Below are 14,456 nucleotides of genomic sequence, written 5' to 3' on the forward strand. Positions count from 1 at the left end.
AATATCCTAAAGGACTTAGTGTCATGTCAAACTTATGGGGGACCCCTCAAAGTCTACGGTGACGGCATAGGTCTGGAACTTAGGGATTGCTACTAATGTCTCGTGCCTAATTGGTGGGGGATAAAAGTAACTCATACCTAACTACGGGGGAGACAAATGCATCATGCCTGACTGATGGGGGAGACGCCATCCCTAAGTTTACTCAGTGCTAAGTTTTACTCCCAACTGAAAGACACCAATTCTGAACTGAGATAAACTTAACTGAACAAACAACTTCTCATAAATAACTTGATTGAATAAAAATGCTTATAATTTATTTTAAATCATTTTGAAGATACTAAATTTATGTAAACAACTATCGATTTTCATAACCATCCAACATTGGATGGAAATAACAATACGGACATATAAAATCTTTAAAAGATAGTAGGGGATCATTGTTCAAAATCCAACCCATAGGCATTTCATCAAACACATGAGAGTCATGAACTTAAACATTGGAACGGGTAAATCATGTGATAATAACATAATTACAATACTAAAACCATGAATTATGGATTTAACATGAAAATTTCATCATTCAAATGTGTAAAGGGCTTATCCCATCAAAAACACTTGTAAACAAAAATTATAATCAAAATTTGAAAGAGCTTTATGGAGATAATTCATCATAAACATGTATAATTCATAATTTAAAACATAAAAAGGATTCTTGGACTCCATGGGTGAAAAGGGCCCCTGGATGAACATCACACATACCTTGAACCCTTAAGCTTGAAAGAAGAATACCAATCTTGAAGCTTTCTTGAAGGTTCTTGAATTTTGGAAGCTTGAATTCTTGATTTCCTTGGAGATAAAGGAATTGAATTTGATGGTCTTGGGGAAAGTGTAGGGTTTCCTTGAGAGGAGATTAGAGAATATGGAGAAAAAATTCCCTAATTGAAGCTTTAAGTCATGAATTTATGAATTGGGTTAATGGGAAAAGACATAATTACTGCTCGAGAAATTAAATCTGAAACTGGAATATGGATCGAAAGGCCACCGCAATACGATAAAGGGATCATCTCTATACCCACCGAGATGCGACACTATCACGGTGAGGTTCTGGAATTGAAATCCAAACATGACCTAATCCTCGTTCAAAAAATCAAAAGCTTCCCCGAGACATGCTCCTTACATCCTTGAACATGAATTAATTCCAAAACAAACATCTTAGAGTCGGGAAAACTCATTTAAAATATCTTGAAGTTAAGAGGCCAAAAATAAGACTAAGTCCCTAACACTTGGTGAAATTTTTAGGCTTTAAGCCTCTTATGCATGCAACTAGGAGCTGAACAAAGATAAGAATAATACAGGACATTACAGTTCATGGATAGTATTTAGAAAGTTATAGAGATAATGGATGTTCCCCTAACTAAAAGTGTTGTCCAGGCTGCATATCAACTATAATGAGTAGCTCATACTTGGTATAAGCAATGGAAGGATAGTAGGGGTGCAGACAAAAAGCCGATAAAATAGGACGTGTTTGTTATTACATTTTGGAAAAGTTATTCTCACTTGAACTAATTGAGGCCAAGTTGCAGGACTCATAAATCTGAAAGAGTATTTCCTTAAGTTTGGTCAGTTGGCAAGTATGCTCCAACTATAGTTGCTGATTCCAGGGCCAATATAAGCAAGTTGGTGTCTGGTGTTTCTAAGAATGTGGTCGAAGAGTGTAGGAACACTCTGTTGGTGAAGGAGATAGACTTATTCGGTTGATGGTTCATGCTCAACAAATAGAGGAGGAGAAAAGGAAAAGAAAAAAGAGAATAAAAGGGCCAAAATAGGTAACTTTAATTTCTCTAAAAAGAGGTAAGATGGTGGAAATAGTTATCAGTTCCTCTAGAAATCTTAAGCTCCAACCCCGTATATTCTAGTTCCCTAGTTCCCAAGTTTAGGCATCATAATTGATATAGGGCACTAAGCTCTAAGTCCCAAGGTAGTGTTAGTAGTATTCATACTAACTCATTATATAAGAAATGTGGTAGGAACCATAAGAGTAAGTGTATGGTTGGTAGTGATGGTTGATTTAGGTATGGCAATCTAGGCCACAAACTTAAGGAATGACTAGTGGTACCCAAAGAGGTAGGGATGCCCGTCAGCAAAGTCAAACCAACTCTTCAGTAGTTCTTGTAGGTTGCTCAACTCAGAAGGGTGCCTCATCTAGTGCCATGGGTACTAATGATGGTTGTGTAGATCCACTAATCTAATATCTGAAAGGACTTGGTATCACGCGTAACTTATGGGGGACCCCTCAAAGTCTATGGTGGCAGCGTAGGTCTGGAACTTAGGGACTGCTACTAATGTCTCATGCCTAAATCATGGGGGAGACAAGTGCCTCATGCCTAAATAACAGAGGAGACAAGTGCCTCATGCCTAACTAATGGGGGAGACGCCATCCCTACATTCACTCGGTGCTAAGTTTTACTCCCAACAAAAAGACACCGATTCTGAACTGAACTAAACTTAACTGAACAAACAACTGTTCATAAATAACTTGATTGAATGATAATGCTTATAATTTATTTGAAATCATTTTGAAGATACTAAATTTATGTAAAAAACTAAGTATCGATTTTCATAACCATTTAACATTGGATGGAAATAGCAATACGGATATACAAAATCTTTGAAACCATAGTAGGGGATCATTGTTCAAAATCCAACCCTTAGGCATTTCATCAAACACATGAGAGTCATGAACTTAACATGGGAATGCGTAAATCATGTGATAATAACATAATTACAATACTAAAACCATGAATTATGGATTTAACATGGAAATTTCATCATTCAAACGTAAAGGGCTCATCCCATCAAAAACACTTGTAAACATAATTTATAATCAAAATTCAAAAGAGCTTCATGGAGACAATTCATCATAAATATGTATATTTCATAATTTAAAACATAAAAATGGATCTTGGACTCCATGGGTAAAAAGGGCCCCTGGATGAACATCACGCATACCTTAAACCCTTAAGCTTGAAAGAAGAATACCAATCTTGAAGGTTCTTAGATTTTGGAAGCTTGAATTCTTGGTTTCCTTGGAGAGAAAGGAATGTAATTTGATGATCTTGGGGAAAGGGTAGGGTTTCTTTGAGAGGTGATTGAAGAATATGGGCAAATAATGCCTTAACTGAAGCTTTAAGTCGTGGATTTATGAATTGGGTCAATGGAAAAAGACATAATTGCCTATTGGGAAATTAAATCCACAACTGAAATTTGGATTGGGAGGACACCACGACGTGATACATGGATCATCGCTATACCCACCAAGATGTGCCACTATTGCGGTGAGGTTCTAGAATTGCAATCGAAACACGACCCAATCATCATCCGAAAAATCCAAAACATCCCCAAGACATGCTCCTTACACCCTTGAACATGAATTAATTTCAAAACCAACATCTCAGAGTCGGGAAGACTCATTTAAAATCCCTTGAAATTAAGAGGCCAAAAATAAAACTAAGTCCCTAACACTTGGTGAAATTTTTAGGCTTTAAACCTCTTATGCATGCAACTAGACGCTAAACTAAAATAAGTATAATACGAGTCATTACAGTTCATGGATAGTATTTAGAAAGTTATAGAGATCATGGATGTTACCCTAACTAAAATTATTGACCTGGCTGCATATCAGCTATAATGAGTAGATGTTGCGACTCGGAGGAGCAGTAAGAGCACGTGATCATTCAAGTAATATAGTGATTTAGACAATCAAATATCGTTCCCACAAGGCCTAAACAACTAGAAATTTCACCAACTTTTAGTTTCAGACAATGAATATTAAGTGTTGTAGAGTATTAAGATAATTTTGAATTTGAGAATAAAAATGTAAATTAATAAACAAGAAATAAAATATTATGACTAGAGCAAAGCAAGAAACTATTGTAAACAGTTATGATAACAATTCTAGGGTTCAAGCTTCTCGAGCAATCATACAAATCTCTATTCTTATAGTAGTCTAATTGGTTATCGGTTTGTTGGTTAGCAAGGTTTAGGCAACGATCTTGATCTCCAGACCTAAAATCTTTTATCTATTGAATATTGTAGCTACAACTACCATATAGGTACAACAATTCTTCTAGATTCATTAAGTAATCTTCTTACAATTGAACCAAACAAGACTTCTAGGTATATCCTTATCCTAGATGCTAATTCAAATTCCTTATTTTATAAAAGGATAAGAATCTTGCTCCTTAATTTTCTCGTTCTAATCTACGGTTCTCATCCCGGATTCACATAGAAATATAAATTTATTCTAATGGTGGCCAGACATTAAAATAGTAAGCTCAAGAAATTAAGAACAATCCAGGTGATAATCTAAAAAGAAACTACTATAAAGAATATCCAAGAGCAATTATGTTCTTGACCTCAACCCCAGAACAAGGGTATTTAGCCACTCATGTTTGAATTAAACATCAAAAACAAGTAATTAATCATACTCAAAATTAGTCTTAAACTAAAGACGTTCAAAAGAAATAATAAGAACCCTAAAATAAGAATTCTATGCTTTTTCACCGTTGCTATGCTTGCCAAAAAGTGTTTGGAATTGTGCTCACGTGTTCCTTTTATACTTGGAAAAATTTCACCAGACTTGAAGCCTTGACACGACATGTCAGTAATCGCGTTGAGCCAACTAACACATTGCATCAACATCTTGTTGACACACTGGAATTCATCTTTGAAAATCAAACACGTTGACATCGTGTCATGTCACTGGAATTTGCTCTTTAAAATTTTGCTAAGTGTCAAAGTTTTAAGCATCGATGCAATGCGTTGACATCACATCGCTGCACTGGAAGTTGCACTCGTAGAATTCTTTAAGGAATAAAACTTATGCATCAACGCGATGCGTTGACATCACGTCGATGCACTGAAACGTGTTCTTCAAATTTTTTCTAAGGCACAAATCTTGACAGTCGACACGATGCGTTGAATCGCATCGTGTCATTGGAATTTTTTCTCCAGTTCTTTTCTTTCACCTTATTAATCCTCACCTTTCTTTTCTCTTTACTCTTGTGCATCTCCATATATTTTTAATTTTAATCCACATAATCTTTTGTCTCTTTATTATGTGCATCTGATTTTCTTCCTAATCCATAGGAAATTAATCATGTATTTCTAATCATATCGGTTAGCCACGAAACATAATTTAACTCACACTTCAATATAATTAATACATTTTTTATTGTAAAAAAAAGTCTAAATATGGGTAAATAGCAGTTTTTGGACATATAAATATGCCCAAGATCACCACACCACACTTAAAAAACCTTTTTTGTCCTCGAACAACTTCAAGCATCGCAATCATCAATCCTTTTAATCACCACCTAAGAATCATGCTAGCATTAGGCATATGAACCGTTATTTCACATTTCATTTTTCCAACCGTGACATTCAATTTGTTGGCAAACTTAAAACAAGCACGTAATCAGGCAACTCAATAAGTAATCCAGACTTTCATCTGCATGCACCCTCAAAAGAAGAAAGTTTTCCCCATATCACTCACAATTTAACAACCTTAATCAAAAGGGGAATATTAAAATTCAATTACTTACTCTCACAAAGAATTCGTACATAATAAGAGATGAACCATAGGCTTGCCCTTAGTGTATTACTCCACTAATAGTCGGATGTTGAAATGTAGGATCAAATAGGTCTTTTTATGGTTGTAATGCAGGCTAAGGGACGGGTAGGAATTATTTTGAAAATAGTGACTAATATCTCTAAGAACTTTAATACATAACTACCTTCAATCACAATCATATTTTGTCAACCAATCTTTTCATTTCATCATCTTTACACTTTCCATTGTTTCACCCAGATCTTTCTAAGCATATTAACAATACTACAATAAGAGTAATTTTTTTTTACAACATCATTCATATTTCAACTTTTCTTTTTATCCCAATTCTCGTTATGCACCCCTATAGTAGCCACCCTCAACCTAAGAAATTTGCCTTAGTTCAGGTGCACATTGTCCTTAAAGGACCAAGGCCAAAACAGGTTCATTGTAACACACAACTAGGTCAAAATACTGAAATTTTCATCACAAATTATTTTCTACTCCTAACCGTAACAATTAATTGCACGAATTACTTCTCTAGAGCTTCACTTTTACCTTTTCCTTTATTTGTATTTCACATTCCCCCTCATTCCATTATTTGTATTAAAGTGCTTAGGAAATATGGATCAAATTAAGGTCTATCAAAGAAGGGATTCGGCAACATATGAGGCTACCAAAGAAGTCAAGCTATAGGCTCAACAGTGTTTAACTAAGTCATGCATAAGGGTAGGTAAATAAAGTCTTTACAATTTGATTAACAAAGAAATTCCTAAATCACTTCCTATACCAAACACCCTTTATTTCACTTTGTAAACACACCGGTCAAGTTCTAGTCATTCCTATACATGCAGAATATAAACAAACACTCACTCACATGGTGCATGCTAAGAATCAAGTTGGATCCCTGCGGGTTCTGATTTTGTACTTTACTAAATTCAACATTAAGACAATCAAACCAAACTACACTTGTTGGGACTTACATTAAAAAACATCTCATTTTGTTGCAGCACAATCAAATTAAAACACTTTTCCCAACACACCGCATTTTTCATAGGTAGCAATCAGGGTCCTATTATGTTCTTAGCTTCTAAAGACGCACTCCCCTTAAGACAGTCGTCATCCATCTATCATAGGCGAAGCCAGCTAGCTATGACATTGCATAACAAAAATTGCCAAAAAGGGCACACATAATACTCGTAATCTAAAAATTTTACCACAAAGGGTGAAAATAAAATACTATAAATAAAGAAAATATTTTAAAACTAAATTGCCAAAAAAGGCAATATTTTCAACTTACAACCCATAAAACATAAAAACAGAAATAAAAAAATTGTTTATCAAACACAACCAAAAACCAACATTATTCAGATATAAATAAAAAAGATCAAAATAAAGAAGATTGATGACCAATCACCCCACACTTAAACATAGACCTGTCTTAGTGCTAGAAATTAAGCATAAAGTAGGGTGGTTGGTACTCCCTGCTCAGTCGAATGTCACCATGGACATCACTTCATCAACATCATCATCACCAAAATCGTCACCTGAGTTACCATCACCAAACTACTCCTCTTCCTCTGTCTCATCATAGGAATAAGCCATGCGCCTCTCCTCATCTATAGGGGCATCATTATCAATGGGCTCATCAAAGTCAGGCCCAATATGCAGAATGTCCGAGCATGAGGTTCTAGTGGGTAATCAAGCTCCACCGCACAAATCTTTTGTTTGGTGGTTGGACGCCCCCCAGTCCTCACTTGTAGCATAGTTAGCCCATACATACGGGTTGTAATCTTATCAGTGCGAGCATTATACTTGAGCATAGTCAAATTCACACCATGAGGAGATGGTCCCTTGGTGCGAGAAATATCGAGTGGCCTGTCACCCACAGGCGGTAAATAGTCTGTATCCTCCCCAGGCACACCATGTTGCCTAAAAAATCTTGTCAGTAATCCGCTAAATCCATATCTTCAACCTTCTAAAAATCGTTCCTTTCTTATCACTGAGAAAATAATAGCGCCCATATTCACATCCACATCATCTCGTATCAAAGAATAAATAAGACATACCCTATCACGAGTCACCTCCATCATATGTTTCCTATGAACCAGGAAGGCATTAATGATTCTGGCCCATAAACGTGCCTCCCTATTCAAGTGAGCAAATAGAAGTGAAATATGTGTACCTCCCTCTTTGTGGAAAATCTACCTCGCCATAGATCTAGTATCATACAGAAAATAATGGATATGCTGATAGGGGGGCTTAGTGATCATTGTCTTCAATGGCTCTGGATCCACGTGAGGTGCACCTAACAACTCATTAATAGTGTTTGTGGTAAAAGTTATTACATGACCACGTACCTTGAACTCAGAATCTTTCAGGTCCTAATTCATATAGAATTCCCAAACTAAGCTCAAGTTGCAGGGACCTTGTTGCTCGAAAAGAAAATTTATGTGGTGGGCCTCTATCTTTCTTACAATCGAAGGATATTCCTTCATCAAACTTGTCCTATTGATAAATTGATCATCTGAATATTTTGACTCTTTATGTTGCGAGTACCACTTTTGTCTTGCCATAGCTATAGCCTTAGTTCCAAACCTCTTTTCCCCCTCGGAATATGTGGGGCTACAGGTACTCTGTAGCGTCATGACTCCTCTTGTGCCAAGGCTTCGATGGTCCAACTGCATATTTACCTTTGTTTCTTGGTTGGTGGCTGCTCAACATTGTACCTATTAAACATTACAGCCCACAAACATATAAACCAACTAACTTTAATCTAGCCATCATTAAGTGTGAAATTTACCCCACACTTAATTGCTAGCACAACTTTCTTTATGAATGCACTAGGGTACTTAGACTTCCCCGTTCTAATTAACAATTCTTATAGTCATTAATCCACCAATAACACACGAAGACATTTCGTATTTGTGATAGTTAACAATTTTAGTAAATGGCTTAAGGACTAAACAACTTTTACAGATGCATATCCCTTCATTAACACATTACTTCCCCTTAACAATTTAATACATGCTTTTCCTGTGTCACTCCTAGATCTAAATCAACAACACTCACTTTGATCATATATAGCTAACACTAAGGTAGTACTGAATCGAGATCCACCCCACACTTAATTGCCTTCATATATTGAGCATCATCAACTTTCTAGCATCAAACAAAAATGTCATTTCACTGTCATGGCAATTCAGATATTTCTCATTGCTCACTTCAATTACACTCCAGTCAAGGCATTTCATAGCTACCACTAAGGTGGTATTGAATCGATATCCACCCCACACTTAGTTGCTATTATATAGTAAATCAAGCTACTCCTAATTTATTAAATTTCAACACTTAGTACAGCAAAACATGCAATTATCAATCAATTTATATCTCAAACCCTTAGAGAAACCAAATCAGTTAAACCATGATTTCCATTTCAGAATACACTTGCTTCCCACATGAGAAATATCAAACCCACAACAACATGTCATCATCACCTCATAAGGTTCTCACACAATTTTGACAATTAAAATTCAATGAAAGTTCAAATTAATTAAACCCAAACCTTGAATAATTCACTATTTCAGGCAAATTTGCAGAACACAAAACTTATAATAATAGTAAAGCACATGATTTCATAAGACTTAAACACAAAATATAATCAAAACTTACCTGGTCTTAGTTAATAAGAGTGAAGATGATGTTGAAAACTTGTTGTTGTGGCTCAAAATTGACAAAATTATAAAGGGAGCAGGTTTAGGGCTTTGGGGAAAAATGTGGCAGCACAGCTAGGGTTAGGTGAGTAGAAGGGAAGTGGGTAAGGTAAGGTATTTATAGAGGGATAAATTATGTTTAAAATGTTTTCAATGCTGCTACAGTCAACGCGATGCGTCAGGAGTCGCATTGCAAAATCAACGCGATGCATTAAGTTCACATCGATTCTCTGGAAGTTACATCAAATAATTAATCTAAGTATTACCTACATGCCAACCAATGCGGCACAATGGGAAATGCGTTGATGGACCGATGTGACGCATTAGAATCGTATTGGTTCACTAGAAATAGCCTTGAAATTTTTTTCCAAGTGTGGAATTTATATCCATCGATGTGACGCACCAACATAGCGTCGGTCCACTAGAAATTGCATCCAAAAACTTTTCTAAGGCTAAATTTTTCATACCTAATGCATTTTTTCTTACCCCTTACCTTTTTCTCACCATGTAACAACTATTTACTAACTCAAAAGCCCACGTTTACCATCTTATCTTCTTCTCTATCTCCACCAAATTTCTCATTCCTATACATCAATCAAAAGTGACAAAATTACGTAAGAAAAAGTAGGTTGCCTCTCACCAAGCGCCTTATTTTCGGTCGGGGCACACCTCAGTTTTTTGTATTTTTCTTTTTGTTCTTCACTACTAAAAATTAAAATACCTATTACATTACATTTGTGGGTTTCCTCCTATATAGTGCCTTATTTGACGTCGTGGCACTACTTAGCTCAGCATCACTCATCAACAAAAGTGATAGATTTCTTGTGCTTATCTGGATGATCCACCCAATAGTGCTTAATACGTTGTCCATTAACCCGAAAATTTTCCATCTTCTCTTTATTCCACAACTCTAATGCTCTATGAGGTGTCATACGTACCACCTCAAAATATCTAGACCATTTTTATTGCAATTTACCCGGGAACAACTTAAGCCTTGAATTGAACAATAAAACAAGTTGTTCGAGTTCAAACACTCTTTCTTCAATTTGTTTATCATGCCACCTTTTTGTCTTCTCCTTATATAGCTTGGCATTCTCATAGGCATGAAGCCTAATTTCATCAAGCTTATTCAGCTGCAATAATCATTTCTCCCCCGCGACTTTTATCTCAAAATTCAAATTTTTCATAGCCCAATATGTTTGGTGTTCTAACTTCACAAGAAGATGACATGCTTTACCATACACCAAGCGACATGGAGATGTCCCAATAGGCATCTTGTAAGCTATATGATATGCCCAAAGTACATCATCCAACTTTTTAGCCCAATCTTTTCGCTTCCCATTCACAACCTTCTGAAGTATTTGCTTAATTTCTCGATTGGACACCTCAACTTGTCCACTAGTTTGGGGATGGTATGCAATAGCAACCTTGTGCCTAACACCATATTTAGCAAGAAGATTTTTGAACCAAATATTGATAAAGTGTGCACCTCCATCACTAATTATCACCCTAGGTGTACGAAATCGGGAAAATATGTTCTTCTTCATAAATTTCAGCACCACTCTTGCATCATTAGTTGGACTAGCTACAACTTCCATCCATTTGGAGATACAGTCAACCACTACAGGAATGTACAAATTGCCTTTTGAAGGTGGGAATAGGCCTATGAAATTGATCCCCCAAATATCAAAGACTTTGAATTCTAAAATATTGTTAAGGGGAATCTTATGACACCTAGATATAGTAACCAACCTTTGACATTGATCATAATTTTTCACAAAAGCAATTGCATACCTAAATGATGTAGGCAAAAAAAACCTGATTGCAACACTTTTCTAGCAGTCCTTTCACCCCCATGGTGTCAACCTTTGCCTTGTCCACTTTGAGTCCTTTGCATGGCACTTTATGGCCTAGGACAATTCTTTCCTTAACCATAAAGTGGAACTTTTCCTAATTTAGCACCAAGTTCATCTCTTTGCATCGAGCTAGGACTCTAACAAGATTCTACAAGCACTTATCAAAAGAATTATCATACACAAAGAAATCATGCATGAATACCTCCACAAAGTCTTTAACCATGTCAGAAAATATCACCATTATACATCTCTAAAATGTAGCAGGTGCATTGCATAGGCCAAAGGGCATACGTCTGAACATGTATATGTCGTAGGGACATGTGAAAGTGGTCTTCTCCTAGTCTTTCGATGCTATGATTATCTGATTATAGCCGAAGTACCCATCTTGAAAATAATAATATTCTTGTCCCACCAATCTATCCAGTATTTGGTCAATGAAAGAAATATGATAGTGATCTATAGGTCCTCCAACCGGTCACCATACATGTGGAGATCAACTCATTATCATCATTAGTTACCACAATCATCCCTCTTTTTTTGGGTACACCATGCACTGGACTCACCCATTTGCTATAGGAAATTGGGTAAACAATACCACTATCTAACTACTTGATCACTTCTTTTTTGGCCACCTCCTTCATTATAGGATTCAACCTTCTTTGTTGCTATACTCTCAGTCTATAACCCTCTTCTATGTAGATATTGTGCATGAAAAATGCTGGACTGATTCCTATAATATTGAACATTTTCCAACCAATCGCCTTTCTTCTCCTTTTTAGAACTGTTAGGGCTTCCTTTACCTGTACATTTATTAATCCTGCAGACAAAATAATAGGCAACGTATCTTGGTCACCAAGAAAAACATATTGTAAATGAGGAGGAAGAACCTTAAGCTCCTAGTTAAGAGCTTCTTCAATTGAGGGCTTATGTGATGGACCAATTAGCCTATCCAATAGTTCGACAGACACTTTCATCTTCTTAACCACTACCAAATTCATAACCTGGACCAATTCTAATGTTTCCACATCTATATACAAATCATGACCCATTAAAGCTCGCTCTAATGGATCATCAAACAATAATAACTTCTAATAAGAAGAAAAGTCAATAACCGATATGGATGACAACTCCTCATATATAGCTAGTAGTTTCAATGCCTTGTACATATCAAAGACTTCTACTTTATCATGCACTCACATTGTCAGTTTCCCGATTGCTACATCAATTAGTGACTGCCCTGTTGCTAAGAAAGGTCATCCCAAAATAAATAGAACTACAGGATACGCCTCAAAGTTAAGAAATACAAAATCCACCAGAAGGATTAATAATCTTACTTACACCAAAACATCATCGATAATACTATCTGACCTGGCAAGTGATCTATTCGTCAGCTGTAAAATAATAGTAGTAGGTTTGGGACTCCCAAAACCTATCTTTCGGTACCACGATATGGGTATAAGATTTATGCTAGCTCCCAAGTCACACAATCAACTTGCACAAATAGTCTGTCCAATGGTAATCTACAAGGTGAAACTACCCGAATCTTAAAGCTTCATAGGCAATTTGTTTTGAATCTTAGACGTTCCCTCTTGAGTAAGTACAATTATAGCATAATCGGTTAACCGATTCTTATTCGCAACTATATCCTTCAAATATTTTGGCACACTTTGTAGAATGTCAACAAGAGGAAGTTCACTTTAACCTACTTCAGAAGATTTAAGAAATTCTTGTAACTTGCCTCCTCTTGATGCTTTCTTTCCTTTTGAGGAAAGGGTAAGGGAAGAGTTTTATTATCTATTTGAAGTTTATCACTTGCCATTTTTTCTTTAATTTCTTTTTCTACATTGTCTTTAGCACTGTCATCAATAATTATGGGACTGACCTGCACCTAAACTGTCTCCTTAGTTTACAGCCCACTCCGTGTTGTAACCGCATTTACTTGCTTAGGATTTGTCTTTGTATCTCTAGGTAATGCTCCTTGAGGTTTTGTATTCTGTGCCCCTATAATTTGACCCAACTGCAACTCTAGATTTCTCGTAAGCAATTTTTGACTCTTCAACTCAGCTGTAAACTGTGCCTGTTGAGTCTTAATTTCAGTTGCAAATTATGCTTGTTGAGCTATAAACTGCTTCATCAATTCCTAGATATTGCTAGATTGAGTAGTCGCCTAAGTATTCTGAGTTGGCTGTGGATTTGGTTATACTTGTCCCTTGTACTGATTTACATTCTACGCCTGATTTTTACCCCATAAGAAATTGGGATGGTTTCTCCAGTTGGGATTATAAGTACTACCAAAATTTTGTTGTCCCTGCCAATTTGCATTCCCCATATATTTCATAGAATTTGAATTACCCGTACATGCATCAGTTTTGTGCTCACCAGTTATGCAAACCTCACTCCAAGAATTCACCTATTGGACTGCATTAGCTATGGCTACTAGTTGTGTAACACCTAAATTTATGTTATTAAGCTGAGTAATCATATGATTTTGCTTGGCTACGATCTGTGCATGTAATGTAGTGAACTGATCTACCTTTAATACCCCTGTAACCTTTTTGGGAGTACTCCTCAAGTCTATATACCAGTCAGGGTTCCCTTGTGAAATACGATTCAACAGTGTGTACAATTCTTCATATGTCTTCTCAAGAGCCTGTCCACCTGCTGTTGAATCCAAGAGAATCTTCATGTTTGGTTCCAATCCTTCTATGAAAGTAAGCACAAGAAGATCATTGGATTGATCATGATGAGGGAAATTTTTGAGCATACCCTTAAGTCTCTCCCAAGATTGGTAGATATTCTCTCTGTCTTTCAATCTAAAACTCAAGATTTCACTCCTTAAGTATGCTGTCTTCCCAAATGGAAAGAATTGAATAAGAAACTTTCAAGCTAGATCTTCCCTTGTAGTGATAGAGAGTGGCGGTTCAGCATGTAACCACCTTTTTTATTCCCCTATTAGAGAGAAGGGAAAAAGTGTCAACCTGACATAATCGGGATTCACCCCTTCAGGAATGTATGTATTGATGATTTCCAAGAAGGTCTATATATGCTGCTATGGATTTTCATGTGAAAGGCCCTGAAATTGCTCCGCTAAATTCAATAATTGCACCATATTCTGCTTCAATTCAAACTACCTTCTAGTTCAGGCCTTAAAATACTGCTCGTCACATAGTTCATGAGTGGGATTTCCACCTCACAAATAGGTCTAACAACTTGTTAAGCAGGAAAAATTAGAATAATAGGAATGACAGGAGGGGGAATATTTCCGTCCTTTGGATCAAC

General features: G+C 36.3%; 1 non-coding gene across 1 annotated transcript; it reads left to right on the forward strand.

Annotated features, from left to right (window-relative positions):
* Positions 1-13,912: 13,912 nt before the first annotated feature.
* LOC124897340 lies at positions 13,913-14,019 on the forward strand. Its single transcript, XR_007054062.1, has one exon. It is a non-coding gene; the product is annotated as a small nucleolar RNA R71 (small nucleolar RNA).
* Positions 14,020-14,456: the final 437 nt, after the last annotated feature.

This window comes from Capsicum annuum, chromosome 3, assembly GCF_002878395.1.
Source record: "Capsicum annuum cultivar UCD-10X-F1 chromosome 3, UCD10Xv1.1, whole genome shotgun sequence".
NCBI lineage: Eukaryota > Viridiplantae > Streptophyta > Magnoliopsida > Solanales > Solanaceae > Capsicum > Capsicum annuum.